This window comes from Macrosteles quadrilineatus, unplaced genomic scaffold (genome assembly GCF_028750875.1).
Source record: "Macrosteles quadrilineatus isolate MER2022 unplaced genomic scaffold, UCM_ALF_1.0 Scaffold_13__1_contigs__length_4303367, whole genome shotgun sequence".
NCBI classification, from domain to species: domain Eukaryota; kingdom Metazoa; phylum Arthropoda; class Insecta; order Hemiptera; family Cicadellidae; genus Macrosteles; species Macrosteles quadrilineatus.
In genome coordinates, this window is record NW_026542606.1 from 1,243,077 (window position 1) to 1,260,226 (window position 17,150).

The 17,150-nt window shown below is 35.1% G+C and overlaps 1 protein-coding gene across 3 annotated transcripts in view; it reads left to right on the forward strand.

Moving 5' to 3' along the window:
- The window catches only part of LOC129004951 (lysophospholipase D GDPD1-like), a 98,345-nt gene that overhangs the window by 33,324 nt on the left and 47,871 nt on the right, over positions 1-17,150 (forward strand). The window lies entirely within an intron of this gene.

Sequence of the window (17,150 nt, forward strand, 5' to 3'; positions counted from 1 at the left end):
TGAAGCTGCTCCTATTGAGCTGGAGAGATGTAGGTGTAGAGATGTATATAGATTAACTGTGGTGGTAATGATCTTGGTGATGGAGATAGTGTAATGATTTATAATATCTATGTTGATGATGATGGATCTGGCAAGATGTGGAGACTACTCAGTTGTCTGACGAAGATCTTCAGCTTCATGAATGGGATACTTGATGAAGAATGCAGTTCTTGTATTCCCAAATGTCTTTATTACCGTATGTCTTCTATTCTTGATTAATCATTATTCAGTTGCTAGAGGTAGGGTGTTTAGCGTTAGCTTTCCACCTCTGTATTGGTGTGATTTCTTTCTTTATAATTTTTAATCATTCTTTATTTTATTTTTATTTTATTTTTTTATTTTTTTATTTCCGATATATGTCCTAGTGATTCGGAAAATATGATTTTGCGGACTACCCTTAACTATAACTACTTAACTTTAACTGTGAATTTTGTGTGAGAAAACTATTGATATATGGATGGAAATTACTATTACTAATTATTATGAAATAAAACTTGACTACTGGTTTGCTTATTTTCTAAATATTTTCATTTTAACTTGTTGACACACATTATCAGACTTTATATTTATATAATTCTTTCAAATGATATTTAAAATGAATGGAAGACATGTGTCCGCGCCTGTTTGAATCGTTGTTTGGTGTAATTTGACCGTGCACCTTTTTAGCCATACCCAATACCCAATACCTTCCTATTTTTACCGCCTAACTGAATCCTAACTGTCCGTTATCTTAGTGCCGTTTCCTGCTGACGAGATAAGGCTCTCGCTTGGGGTTTGGCCTTGAGACCGATATTCCATTTATTCTTCTGGTGTCTATTCACTTCCTACTGCACTTAATGTTTTATTTCACCTTTGATTATCTTATACTATTATATTTATTACCTGTTCCTCCTGAACACTATTTAACTATTTTATATTTAACAATTTTCCTTGACTTATAACTAGCATATTAAATAGATAGACATAGATAGATAGATTATAGAATACAGTTTAAAGAGATAGATCCGTGTATGTTATGTGTATGTCAGAGAGTGTGAATTAGTGTGTTAAATGTTTCCTTGCCCATCTTGCCTACATTTGTGGCCACAATCCGTAGAAAAGACTATCTCTGCTATTTCTTTGTGAGCGATATAACCAAGGGTAATTTATTACATAAAAAATAATATAATAAAATTATATTCTAAATTCCCTGGGTTATATCTGACTAGTATAAAAATAAACAATATGGAATAAAATATATTCTCACTCCGAATAAGGCAGATGCTGGGGGGAAATATTTAGTGTGATATGTCTTGGATCAAGCCACCACTGGCCGCGATCACTCTCGCTCTTAGATATGCCCTCAGAAAAGACATATCTTAGACTTAAGTTTGAGGTCAGCTGACCAGAGTGTATTGGTCGATATTTCTCGATGACACCTCCGCTCCAGTTTCCAGGCCACGACTGTCCCTAACTCTACCCCTTCCCTACTCTCCTCCAGTGTACGCGACTAAAGCGGATTGAACTGGTTGATAGCGGCTCGGCTGTGACACGAGCGTCACATTTCTCTCTAGACCATTTTGAAGACCTAAAAACAAATAATTTAGTGTGTTAAAGTTTTTTGTACGCTTATTGGTTATTGAGAAAATTCAAAAAATTGTAAATTTAAAATCCCTACGTTATTCTTATGGAGAATTTTGTAAATCGTTGCAATTTGCTTGTTTATTGATATATTTTAATAAAACTTGGTAAATTTATTTACAGTAGACTCCCTCTTATCCGGACACCTTTTAACCGGACATCTGATTAACCGGACTACACTCGGCGGAAATGACATCTCTTTAACCAGACAACTTTTATCAGCACATTGGTTTAACCGGACACATTTTTAACATTGGTTTAACTGGACTAGATTGGCAGGAAGTGGGCGGTACTGAAACAACTGTTCTCATGGGAAAGATTTGAGACCAGTTATCATGTGACTAAATACAATGCTCTCCTAAATTTAAGTTGAATATCACAGTAAACGGTCCGTTTAAACAAGTTTTTGGGGACGTCGGCTTAACCGGAAAACCCGTTATCCGGACTGGCCTCGGTCCCGAGGAGTCCGGATAAGAGGGAGTCTACTGTATTTCATTCTAAGCTATTAATATTCTACAAAAACACTCTTTATTGTATCAGCAAACAAAATTACTCGTTAAACCTAATGTATGTAACAAATTCAATATTTTCACTAATATTTTTTTAATAGAATAATTTAATTTCCACCATATGTTCTTCATTTTATCTAAATGTCAATCCCTTTTCAAACCATATATAGTAATTAATTGTCCATGCAGACCAATAGGTAATCAATTTAATACAATATAATATAGACATTTTCAAATAACATAATTTCATGTAAATATATAATAGCCTATAACTTTTGTAACAAAATTGCTTCAAATTCAATATAATTTTATTTAAATAACTTTTCAAAATTATAATATAGCTCTATAGCAAATGAAATTTGTTATAATATATATTTCGGTGGCCTACAATTTTATGTGATTAAGTCAGCATTGACATATGTGAGTGCAACAATGCATCAGACCTTCATCACTTCCAATAGAACCAAGATAGTATGAAGATGTAAATTGGATACTACATATTTAATATAAAAATTTTATAAAAAAAGTACATTATTCGGACAAAATTAGTGGAATTTGTTGAAAGAAGACCCATCCTTGTTACGAACATTAATCATTTATAACATCAAGAATTTTGCTGCAAAGAAGACATCAATTTTGGTGAGATCACTCCAATAGACATTTTTCCCTTTGGAAGCCATTAAAACTTTTTTTAGGCCTAACCTTTGGACATTTGTACTCAAATTCAAAGTCAAGAACTAATAGAAGCTTAACTTATTCAGAACTATTATTAATTCAACCAATCTATAATTCGAACATACTTTATATTTTAAAACAAAATTTAATTAGGCTTATATCACAAGATTAAATTCAAATGCCCCTCGATCACCCCACCTGAGATAAAGATCCTTGCAGTAAGTTATAACACTTGAACCTAAATTAAAACCATTGTAATAGGCGTAGCCTAAAGATTTTAAAGTAAATTAATTTCCCACTGTTTGTACAATTTATTGTGAACACTTTTCTTTTCTTTTACTATCAGTTTTGTATTATAATTAATAAATTTAAGTTTCGATACTGTACATGGAGTTTCCATTGTAGACCTAAGTTAAAGGATGATTACATGTAGCCTAATTTAAATATATTTAATTGAAAATAAAATCAGGCAAATAGAAATTTGCTTAGGCTGCAGGTTTACTGTGGTGGGGGTATTTTACAATAGCTATGTATTTTTTTTTAATTTATACATTTCATATGTAAACCTTGCTGTTAAGGGATTTTTCTTGTAGCAGGGCCACTACAATGGAATATCTGTTAGAAAAAAATTGAACTGACAGAAATCAAACAAAATTTATCTGTTTTAAAATATTAATTTAAGTTTTTCTCAATAACCAATAGAGGGCAAACATGTAAATTAGTAAAAGATGTACTTTTGTGTGTTCTTTAACTTTTGTTTCAACAAGATTTCTGTATTTTTAACGGTTAGTGAAATATGGGCAAAAAAGTGAAAATGAGCCGCCATTCCAAGATGCACAAATTTTAGCATGCACGAATGTTGATTTTTGATATGTTGTTACTGGGTACTAGCATAGACTAACCAACACAAGCAGACTTCTCATCCCATTGTAAATTTTGAAGCTCGTTTTTCATGTCTAGTTCATGTACACCACACTGGGCGCTAGTGTCGACGAAATTTTGTTTCTATTATTTTAAGGTTAATTTCTTGATTTGTGCTTTACTGTTTGGTTATGCCAGGCGCACACAGGCGATTTTGAGTCGCGCAACAGTTGCCCGACTAAAATGTTTAACATTGTTTTAAATTGGAGTGCGCACACGAAGAAAACAGTCTGGGGACAGTCGCGCAACTGTTGCAACCGATGTTCCCGGACCCAATTTGCCAGCGACTGCTCTGCGACTGAATTGTTGCGGGACTATCGCTCCAGGTTTGGTATCCATTGAAACGAGTGTAGATGCGCACACATGCAACTAAATAGTCGCTGTGTCACCCAGTCTCACCCCAGGAGTTCAGCTACTCGTGGCCAGAACTGTCACTAGTGTTTGCTCACTTGTTGTGTGTGTGAAGTTTTTAGAAAATTACAATTGATTTTAATTGATTTTAATTCATCAAAACTCCCGACACTCATTCTTAAATATTTGAAAAACTTCTCTGGGTGTTCTTTTAAGTCATTGTACAAAATGGAACTGTCCTTTCACAAGTCGCTCACTATATATGGGATGAACCCAGTATCTTCTCTTTTTCTTTCGCGCACGAAACTTCAGCAGCAAAGCACATACTATTGCTGTATCATTGAAATCCATTCGTTCGTGCTGTAACGAATGTATTTCCAACACGTTTCAAGACTAGATTCACGACTAAAAAGTTGCCTGTGTGCGCACTCCAGCTCAACTGTCGCTAGACTTCAGAGTCTCCGAGTGAGTCGCGCAACAGTCCCCCGATTAGTCGGGCAACTGTTGCGCGACTCAAAATCGCCTGTGTGCGCCTGGCCTTAAATAACTAGGGGACAATTCATTGTTTATGATTAGATCGTATTATTTGGTTAAACGAGGTTTTAAATGACTGTATTAATGGGAAACAAATTGTAAACAAAACACGACCTCTACATAAACAGTACAGAACTAACAATAAAATTGTCTTCAGCTGTTCCATTAGGATGAGAAATCTACTAAGGGAGTATGTTTTATCTATGGTACTAGTACTACACATGTGTAAAGTTTCACCACTTAGGGAATTAACTTTTCCCTAAAATGACTTGACTATCTACAGTATCTTTCCCTAGAGCACGAGTTGACTCTCCATTTGCTGTCTTCATTAATCAAATCAAAGGTCTGAAATAAATCTTCTTTAAAAGTTACGTTATTAGTTGCTTCGTTATCTGTTATATATTTAAAACTCTCCCATTTAATTTTAATATTTATCATATGACTGGATTAATTTCACATTGTAAATAATTCAATGTTTACTTTTCATTATAAAGAAATAAACATGATTCAATAGTTGTGTTCATATATTTTGTACGAATTTATACTTAATATTATCTATATACCATCAGAGCCTTCAGTTAGATTTACTTGACTCAATTTCATGAGACACGTGTTCTTCTCAGAATCTCCTCCCTCTGATTTGCTCAAGTTAGATGTCTGATTGGAAGGTTTGGCTGGCCATCAGCTTTCCGTTTATTACATTACCTAACTTTATGGCCTGGTTGCTTACAATAATGGCAAACTAAGCTTTTCTTAAGTTTACTGTCCTTTACTCCTGAATTCTTACTCAAGGTATGGTCATGAATCTTTCTTCCAAATTTTACCACTAAAGCCGCACTACAGTTTTGCACATTTCTGGCATTCAAAGCTTTGTATGCACAAAGCTCTGTAGTAAGTGTGTCAATTTTTCTCTAAGATTTCCCCATTAACATCCAACTAGACTTAAATGAGGAAACCTCCTCCAATAAAGTGTCCCCTGGCAAATTGTGTTTGCAAATTTGAAATAATTCAGGTAAGTTACAGCATAGATAAAAAATAGTACCTTAGTAGATTTCCCATCCTTATGGAACAGCTGAAGCCAATTTTATTGTTAGTTCTGTCCGGTTTTCTGTAGATGTTATGTTTTGTTTACAATTTGTTTCTATTATTTAAGGGTTAGCTTCTCATTATTTGTGTCTCACTGTTTGGTTATATAGCTAGTGGACGAGTTATTGTTTATGATTAGATAGTTTTATTTAGTTTGACGAGGTTTTAAATTACCTGTGTGCGCCTGGCCTTAAATAACTAGGGGACAATTCATTGTTTATGATTAGATCGTATTATTTGGTTAAACGAGGTTTTAAATGACTGTATTAATGGGAAACAAATTGTAAACAAAACACAACATCTACAGAAAACCAGACAGATCTAACAATAAAATTGGCTTCAGCTGTTCCATAAGGATGGGAAATCTACTAAGGGCTTATGTTTTATCCATGGTTACAGTTACTTTGTGTGATAGAAAATATTCCCAGCTGTTGTTGGACATTGTTATTTTATTTGTTTATGTTGAATGTTTGTAATCATTATTTCATTCTCTAGATTTAACTCTTACTTATGAATTCCATTACTTGAATTGTGTTAAATAAAGCCTACTCATTCAAGGCAAACAATCTTTACTCTTCAACAATTTATTTAACACAATATCTGCAATCATGGAAAAACATTTTGCTCCAGCAAAACTTTCAATAGATCCAAACTCTTCAACAGCAGCAATGGAATGGAATCACTGGCTCAGGACATTTACAAATTTTATTGAAGTGACAGAAGCAAATGAATCTGAGAAATTGAAACTTCTAATCAACTATGTGGTGCCTTCAGTATATACTTATATCAGTGAATGTTTGAATTTTAAAGATGCAATTGGTAATCTTCAAAATCTATATTGTAAGCCAGTGAACGAAGTATTTGCTCGCCATAAGTTATCTACTCGTCAGCAACAACCAGGAGAATCAGTTGACCAATATCTAGAAGCTTTAAAGATACTCAGCAAATACTGCAATTTTAAAGCTACTTCTGCAGAAAAAAATAGAGATGACTGCATTAGAGATGCATTTGTAAATGGTCTGATTGCTCCACACATTCGCCAGAGACTGCTAGAGAACTTTAAGCTGCCTCTTCAAGATGCTTATGAACAGGCCCGTTGTTTGGAAAGTGCACAACAACAAGCCCTCCTATATCAACCCAGCTCAAATCTCAATTCAGTTTTAACCCTCCGAGTGTCCATAGTTTAGGCCTTAATGTCCACCTATTTTTGGCCCCTTTGCAAGGTTTTATTAAAACGGATCTGAGAAGCTTAAAACAATGTTAATTCTAATGTTCTATATACCATTTTGTTTGGAAAATCATGGGCTTCAATATTATATATAAAACATAAGGAACATTTTTTCAAAAAAAAAAATTTTAGGTAAAAAAAATATAATTTCGAAAATTTTCAAAAAAAAAAATAAGTTCGCGCTCAATGAAATTGTATAAATTATAGGCCTATAAATATTTGAAAATAGCCACTTTGTTCTAAATTTAATGAGGATTACAAATATATAATCATATAGCGAGGTAAGTTATCAAATAAATAAGTTATGAGCGAAAAACGGATTTCAGTACATAGCGTTTAGCTAAGAATGCATAGCCTAACCATAGCTAGGAATCTGGCTGATAATTTACATCAATATCACTACCTACTTCTTCAGGATCATCAACCAGCACTTCAAAACCACTTAAATCTTCTTATAATGCACCACGTATATCACTACTTTTGATTTTTAACACTAAAACAATGATAAACGTAATAAAACACATCAGTCATCGGTCCGGGGGAACCTAGCTGTTTACAAATACACGCACGTCAGCTGTCTGCTACAATATTTTCGGAACTAAAATGAATAGCGCTTAGAGACAGACCTCTGGAGAAAGCTTAGAATATTACGGAAAGAACGATACCTAACTCGATCCAGTTCAATCCGATTCAGTCAGTCATAGAGCCTTCGCCGTAAACGATGTTTGTGCGTCTTAAAAGCGACGCGTGACCCTACACAAAGTGTGTTGTGCGTCGTTTTTATGACGCGTGACACTCGGAGGGTTAAAACAAGAAAACTCAATCATTCAAGACGATGATACAAATAATCCAACCATAGCCGCTACTTCTGGGAGTAATAATAGATGTTTCTTCTGTGGATTCAATAGACATCCAAGAAATGACTGTCCCGCAAGAAATTCTTACTGTAAAGGTTGTGGTAAAAAGGGTCACTTTGTTAAGGTATGTAAGTCTTCCTCTCAAATAGATAAATCAAGTTTTGGTCAAAACTCAAAAATTAAACATACAACTTCATCTGTCATAAGCCACATAAGTTGTTCTTCAAGTTATCCCCTAGGTCTTTCAAAAGCTATTGTCCCAGTTAATGTAAATGGTAAAGCAGCTCAAGCCCTAATTGACACTGGTAGTACCACTAGTTTCCTGAGTAGTGACTTAGTAAATCAGCTGAAAATAAAAACCTATCCTTCTAAAATCAGTCAAGTATCAATGGCGGCTTCTGAGTTAACTTCTAAAACTAAAGGTGAATGCAAAGTTAATTTGAAGATTCTTGGTAACTCATACAAAAATGTGATTTTGTGCATTTTACCCAACCTCTGTTGTGATTTTATAATAGGTCATGATTTACTCAGTCGCCATTCTAAATTAGAACTCACATTAGGCGGACCCGAATCTCCTCTTGCTATAGTATCTGTAGCTGCTGCAAATGTACCACAAGCTTCACTATTTGAGCATATTTCACATGATTGTCACCCTATTTCTGTGAAATCTCGCCGTCATACAGTAACAGATTATCAGTTTATTTCAGAAGAAATTCGCTCACTATTGCATGAAGGGGTAATAGAACCAAGTATATCTCCATGGAGAGCTCAAGCTTTTGTTACCAGCTCCGAAAACCATAAGAAGCGTATGGTAATAGACTACTCTAAGGCCTAGCGCACACGGTCGATTTTTCGATTGGCCGATTAAAAAATCGGCCAAAAATAAATCGCCCTTGATTTATATCTAGGCGCACACGTGGCGATTTTTTAGTAGAGAAATTGATTTTTTTGAGTGCGTTTAAGCTATCCTAAAATGGACTTTGTTGAATTAACCTGTGTTTGTGCTACTCTAATTAGACCAAAGAAAAAAAAGAAGACAACTTAAATATTGGGTTCATCCGATAGTAAGTCAGAGACTTTAAAATCGACAGTTTTATAAACTATACACTTTACGTGATGACAGTAAAAAGTTCTTTAATTAACACTATAGAATGTCTGTTGAAAGTTTCAGTTTTCATTATAACAGCTGTGGCCTTTTTAGCAAAGAAAACAACACAACTCACACTGCTCCTGTGGAGAACAACAAGCGACTGGCCGATTTTTTAGTCGACCGTGTGCGCGGACTGATAACAATCTGTACGTTACAGATTTTCGGGCGACAATCGCCTCGCCTACGAATCTGTGGCAAAACCCAGATTTTAAAATCGGCGCAATTCTCGATCGCCTGTGTGCGCGCTTCCATTCAAATACATGATGCACAGATCGGCCGATGAAATAGTCGCCTCAAAATAATCGCTCGTGTGCGCCTAGCCTAACACTATAAACAGATTTACAAGTCTCGATGCTTATCCAATCCCAAATCTTGAAGAAATTGTCAATAAAGTTGCTAACTATGAAGTGTTTAGTGCCATTGATTTAAAAAGCGCTTACCATCAAATACCGATCAAGGCTGAAGATAAGCCTTTTACAGCTTTTGAAGCATGTGGTCAGCTGTATCAATTTACCAGAATTCCTTTTGGGGTGACAAATGGAGTTGCTGCATTCCAGAGAGTTATTGATGGCATAATCAGGGCAGAAAATCTTAATGACACATTTGCTTATTTAGATGACATAACAGTATGTGGTAAAACACAAGAGGAGCATGATAGGAACCTAAACAGGCTGATGAACGCTGCTAGCAAGTATAACTTGACTATTAATGAAAATAAATGTTCTTTTTCAATGAAATCTATTAGTCTCCTTGGATATACAATAAGCAACAAAACCATTAAGCCAGATTCTGATCGGCTTTTACCTCTAAAGAATTTCCCCTTGCCCACAAACGCATCATCCCTAAGAAGGGCAGTAGGAATGTTTTCCCATTTCTCAAGATATGTCCCACGATTTTCTGAAAAGATTAAAGTTCTGACAACCAGCTCTTTCCCTTTATCCGCAACGGCTATAAAGGCATTTAATGAACTGAAACAAGAGATTGAAAATGCCTCAATGAGTCCCATAAATCCTGATCTACCCTTCACTGTTGAGACTGATGCATCTGACACTGTAATAGCAGCAACACTGACACAGGAAGGAAAACCTGAAGCCTTTTTCTCAAGAGGTCAAATTCAAATTCAAATTCAAATTATCTTTATTTATATTATGTACAAAACGTACAATAAATAGTGTCAAGCTTATAATTACTATGTACAAATACTTAACCTAAACAAAAAATACAGAAAACAAAACTATCTATAGCTGTATACATTCATAAAAAGTTCATCTATTGAGTAGATGGGTTTTTCTATCAAAAATTCTTTAAGTTTTTGTCTAAACTTTTTTTTATCCTTAATATCTTTTATTTCATTTGGTATTAACTTTAAAAACTGTACACCGGCATATGAGGGCTTATTTTTATACATTTCTAAGTTGGGTTTCGGTAGAACTATATTATTTTTGTTTCTAGTGTTGTATTGATGGGTTTCACCATGCGTTTTAAATTTTTCCTGGTTATTTTTTACATGTACGATACATTCCAGTACGTACAAACTAAACACAGTTAATAGTTTCAAATTGACAAAATGTTGCTTTACAGACTCGTTATAATCTAGATTTAACATTATTCTTATTGCCTTTTTCTGTAAAACAAGTATCTTATCTAAATTTTTCTGGGAAGTGCCTCCATACACTACTATTGCATAAGATATATGTGATTGGATATGGGCATGAAAAACTATTTTTAATGTTGCTAGGTCACTTAAATAAAACATTCTTTTCAAGGCATAGATTCCAGAATTTACCTTACGCACAATGCTTCCTACATGATGATCCCACCTAAGACATTCATCAATATGGATACCTAAAAATTTTGTACAATCAATTTGATTTATTGTGTTTTTGTCAATAAAAATATGAGGGCTACACTTATTTTTGTTCTGCTTAGTGCTGAAAGAAATAAAATTAGTTTTTTGTGAATTTAGCATTAATTGATTGTTTACAAAAAATTCTTGGATTTGTGATAATTCTATATGAGCTGCTACTTCCAAATCAGTCTGACATTTAGCAGATACAATAAGATTAGAATCGTCAGCATACTGTACGAGTTTAGAATTAAATATTACATTGTTACATAGACAGTTTGGCATATTCTTAACATAACAAATGAAAAGCAAGGGTCCAAGAATAGACCCTTGCGGGACGCCATGCTTTATACTTTGTGTTGCGGAGGGAATTTTTGAAATTATAGCGTTGTTTATATGACTGATTTCTGTAAATTGCTGCCTGTTGGTGAGATATGACCTGAACCACTGCAAAGGAGTTTTTTGAATCCCAAGATAATGTAATTTTTGTAACAGCCTTTCATGTGATATACTATCGAATGCTTTGGAAAGGTCCATGAAAATACCAGCAACACTTTCTCTTTTGTCTATTGATTCTATAATTGATTCAGTAAAATTGATCAGAGCTGTGGTGACAGATTTATCTTTGCAAAAACCATGTTGTTCGTCATCTAAAAGACTATTTTGTTCTAAAAATAGCATGAGTCTTCCATGCATGGCTTTTTCAAAAACTTTTGAGATTGAAGGGAGAATAGAAACTGGACGATAATTTTCTATATTAAGTTCATCCCCTTTTTTGTAGATTGGTATGGTTTTAGAAACCTTCAATTTGTCCGGGAAGATGCCAGAAATGAATGATGAATTTATCAGGTGTAATAAAGGCTTTATCAATGCGATTTTTGAAAATTTTATAACTGTTATTGGTATTTCATCATATCCGTAAGAGTTTTTATTTTTCAAAGAATCAATTACTTTAGCCAATTCGTCCTCATTAAGTGGATTGCATCGGAACACTTTTTGTGGATTTAACAAGTTATTTGTCAAAGTCACGGGCTGTGCTGGAGGCAAATCCTTAAGTAAATTTTCAATTACATTTACATAATAGTCATTAAAAATGTTACTAACATGAGGAAAAACCCCTCAAAAACCTTAGGTCTGTCTCATAGTGAACTAAAGCACAGTTCGGTTGAAAAGGAAGCATATGCAATCGTGGAGTCAGTACGAAAATGGAGACACTATTTGCTAGGCAGACATTTCAAACTAATAACAGACCAGAAGTCTGTCTCTTTCATGTTCAACTCTAAGATATCGGGGAAAATTAAGAATGACAAAATCATGAGGTGGAGACTAGAACTATCAAGCTATAGTTATGATATTGTTTATAGACCTGGTAAACTGAATGTAGCTGCTGACTCTCTATCACGAGTGTGCTCGATGAGCGACAAAATGAACAGACTTCATCAATATCATGAAAGAATGTGTCATCCTGGTGAAACTCGTTTGTATCATTGGATAAGAAGCAAAAATTTACCATACTCCCTTGATGAGGTAAGAAGAATGACTGCTTCCTGTAAGGTATGTTCTGAAGTAAAACCAAGATTCTTCAAACATGATGGAAAATTAATAAAAGCAACATCACCGTTTGAACGTCTTAGCCTGGATTTTAAGGGTCCTCTTCCCTCTTCTACAAGAAATCGGTATATGCTAACAATCATTGATGAGTACTCACGATTTCCATTTGCGTACCCCTGTCCTGATATGTCCTCTTCGACTGTTATTTGCAAACTGAAACAGTTATTTTCATTGTTCGGTACTCCTAGCTACATTCACTCCGATCAGGGATCTTCTTTTCTTTCAAAAGAACTAAAGGAGTTTCTCGCTTTAAACGACATTGCTTCTAGTCGGACTACTGCTTACAACCCTCAGTGTAATGGCCAGGTTGAGAGATATAATGGTATAATCTGGAGAACAGTAGAACTTGCCCTTAAGAACTATCAACTTGACGTGACAAAGTGGGAATTAGTTCTGGATGAAGCTCTTCACTCTATCCGATCCTTGCTTTGTACTGCCACGAATTGTACGCCACATGAACGAATGTTTGGACATCCCAGAAGATCACAAAATGGTGTTTCCACACCAACCTGGTTGATGACTCCTGGAAAAGTGTTGATGAGACGTCCTATCAGAAACTCTAAGTATGAACCAATAGTGCAGGAGGTGACATTGCTGGAAGGAAACTCTGATTACGCTCATGTACGATTGCCAGATGGGCGTGAGACAACAGTGTCTACACGCAACTTAGCTCCTTGTGGAAAACAAGCTGAGAGAACAGTTTTTGATGATGAATCAACACCGGAGAACCACACAATGGAACGTAATAGCGATGTAAACTTAGTAGACGAGACCCAGGATGTGTCTCATCCCGATGCAGAGGTGATAGAAGAATCTGCAACTCAAGAGCCTCTACAAACCTTAAGGACTGATGAAACACAATCACAGAGACGAAGCTCAAGACAGAAGAAACTACCTTCTCACCTTAAAAAGACTTTAAATTATATTAGCGGGGAAGAATGTGATAGAAAATATTCCCAGCTGTTGTTGGACATTGTTATTTTATTTGTTTATGTTGAATGTTTGTAATCATTATTTCATTCTCTAGATTTAACTCTTACTTATAAATTCCATTACTTGAATTGTGTTAAATAAAGCCTACTCATTCAAGGCAAACAATCTTTATTCTTCAACACTTTGAGTGTCTTTATTAATCTGTAGCTTAAGTTCCATAGGTTTTTGAGCTTTGACAAATGGCTGAAAATGTCATCAGTGGAATCTCTTTTGTAGCTAAAGAACTCCAAAGAAATATCATAAGCTTTGTTCTCTGAGACACTATCGTACAGCTTACAAAGTTCTAGCCATACTTCCCTAGCCTTTGAAAAACGCATAACCTTTTGTAAAGTCTCCTCTGTCATGTTTGTTGTAATAACTATCAGTGCCATGCTGTCAGCCTTGGTAAAATTAGCTACATCTAAATCATACCTTAGCCTTCTCCTCTTCTGTTGCTCCTGGATTTAGCTCCTTGGGCATTTGCAGATTCCCCTCCACAACGTCCAACGCTTTTGGTATGCATCTTAAAAGTATGCATATACAGTATTATATTTCCAAGTTGACAAATTTTTGCCATGAAAAAGTCTTATTTTAAAAATAGTTGTTTAACCTCCGGATTAGTGTATTAAAATGGTTTACAATACCTGCATAAAGTAATCCTTTGTTGCTGATTTTGGCAACTAGTTTCGGTTCTTAATGAACCATCGTCAGGCCTCAAAGGTGTCAAGAAGGCCTCAAGGTGTAATTCAACCATCTACAATAAGTCTGGAGTCTACAAAATAAATTTGTAATGACTGCACAAAATACTACTTTGGCCAGACTTCACACTTGTTTAAGAAGAGATTTAAGGAATATATGCCCAGAAAGACAACAGCTCTCCAAACATCAAATTATGTAGATCATCTGGTATTACACAACCACAATTATTCAGACATCAATAGTAATATGGAAGTTTTACATTTCTCGCAGGACCGTTTAAACAGAAACACATTGGAAAAGTTTGAAATATACAGAGCAGTTAAAGCCGACCATCAAAAGGTTTTGAACGATAAACTCTCCGTCCAATCCAACTATATCTACAACACAGCTATTAGGATACTGGAGGGAAACAATGAATGAATGAACACACACCGGTGATAAGAAAACAAAGATAGACGTCATAGACCACCTTGACTGCGGGTCTAGACTTTACCTCAGCCCGGTCACGATCTATTGTCAATGTCCCTTTGTGTTTTTCAAGTTTTTTGTAATGTGTGTCCGTTCCGTGTATCGTGTTTTGTATATGTTTTATTTATTGAACTCTGTTTGTTAACGATCTTCGAATCAAGTGATTACTTGACACCTTGAGGCCTGAAGATGGTTCATTAAGAACCGCAACTAGTTGCGAAAATCAGCAACAAATGATTACTATATGCAGGTATTGTAAACCATAAAAAAAGTCTTACTTGCAGTTTGGTCAACTCCATTATTTATATTTCCTAACAAATAATCTTGAAGAGGTTTACAAACAACACAAAATATTAAATTTTGACTTTTGCCAAAATTTAACATTGATACAAGACAAACATGAAATTAATTAGTAAATTCGAATCACAGGATTCTGTTACCATGTTGAATATTCCGAGAATCTAAGATTACTAATTAGAAAACAAAAAAAGTTATTTAACAAAAACCTGAATGATGCTGTTTATTCCTTCAAAACTAACTAAAACATATAATTTACAAATCATATGTGAACAATAATTAATATTTAAGACAGACTGTTGGAAACATGACCAGAGATATTATTAATCTCAACAATTTAAACATCTACAGTATAATGAGAATCAACAGACTAACTCAGGGGAATACTAAACAAACAAATCTACATTTATAAAAGAGGAAGTTTGTATATATATATATTTGAATGTTATGGACTCCGAAACCGCTCGACAGATTGTAATGAAACTTTCAGGCATTATTAAGCATTATTCAAGGCTGGTTTAGGTGAAGCAGAGGTGCCCATCCCCCCCAAACCCAGAGGCGCAACCCCCCCCCCCCCCCAAGCCAAAGGAGTAGTTCTCCCCCCCAATTTATGCTGCCGTCTATTTAAACCTACCCTCCCCCCACCAATTTATCTGACAATTTTCCCTTTACCTCATAAAACGAGCATTCCAATTTAGTATTTAGTAAACATGAGGTAAAGAAAAACAAACTTGCTGATAATAAAAATTAAATGTTTAATAGGAAACGAACAACATTTAACAATACTTCATTAGGTATATCTAACTAATGGACGAATTAGAAGTGTTTCAATTTACATTTCAGAATCTCTATTGTCAGCTAACATGTGCTCAGTATTGCAATAGACAACGTCTTCAAAACGTACAACAATATAGAGAAAGAATCTCAGAGAAGAATTTTAAAAGAAATCAAACCGCTTTAAAAATGCATTAATAATACTTTGGCAAAAAGTTTTTTTTTCAAAATTATAGGCAGTCACGAAATAAGACAGACTTGTTGCTCGCCACTCCCTGGCTCTACAAACACCGCCACTCCAAACAACATACTCCAAAAACTCGATTTTACTCTACAAAAATCGCCAGGCAAAATACCCACAAAAGGTTTTTGTGACGAAGTAATCTTATAATTAATTTTGATAGCCCCAGGATTGCCTTTTATAATAATGGTAGAAACGCATAATCGTATAGATGATATAACAAATATACGCTATACGCTTATGGTATAGATATAATAATGGTAAGATTGGTTTTTTAATAATGGTAGAAACGCATCTTGTCAGACAATCTGTTTATACACAAAACACGAAACGATAACAGATAGGCCTATCAATTCACGTGAGTATATTGCCGCGGGCAGGACTGGAAGTAAACTGAATCAGGTTATGACGGAAAGACGTGGTCTCTGGATTGTCGTCTGTGTTATCAAAAGCTGATATTGGACTAGTTGTAGTGACGGAGGAGAGTGTTGAAAATATAATGGGATTCATAATTGAGTTTTCCATTTAAAATTATTGACAATAATAACCAATTTATCTGCTGGATATAAACTATGGTCTCGAAATTCTACAGTACTGCACGAAAGGAAATTTATTAAATACTTTGAGGAGTTTGAAATATATAAATACATAAAACTAGGGACAGCGCAAATTTTTTGAGTGAAAACACTCAATTAATTATGAATCCCATTATACTTTTAACACTCTTCTCAGTCACTACAATAGTCCTATATCAGCTAGTGACAATGCAGACGACAATCCAGAGACCACGTCTGTCCGTCATAACCTGAACCTGATTCAGTTTACTTCCAGTTCTGACGACGGCAATATATACGCGTGAATTGATAGGCCTATCTGTAATCGATTCGTGTTTTGTGTGGTGGAGGTAAAGAACCACCAAAACATATGTAGCAAATAAAATTCGACACTGACACTGGTATATTAAGGATTGTCTGACAAGGTGCGCTTTTACCATTCTTAAAAGCAAATCTTAATTACGAATGGCAAAATGTTGTTGGTGTTGATAGTGAGCTACTTAGAAACACTTTTTCGGGCTGCTTATACAAAATTATTCATTCATTATGTCAGCCAGCAAAAAACATCCCCCCCAAAATCCCCTCAAAAAAGTCCCCCCCAAAAAATCCTGTGGCGCAAACGCGCCACAGTACCCCCCCTCTGGGCACCCCTGGTGTGAAGTTTGGTGCAGATCCGTCAAAAGGGCTCCGCCCCAGTGGCTCTGGAGTTTTCCATGTT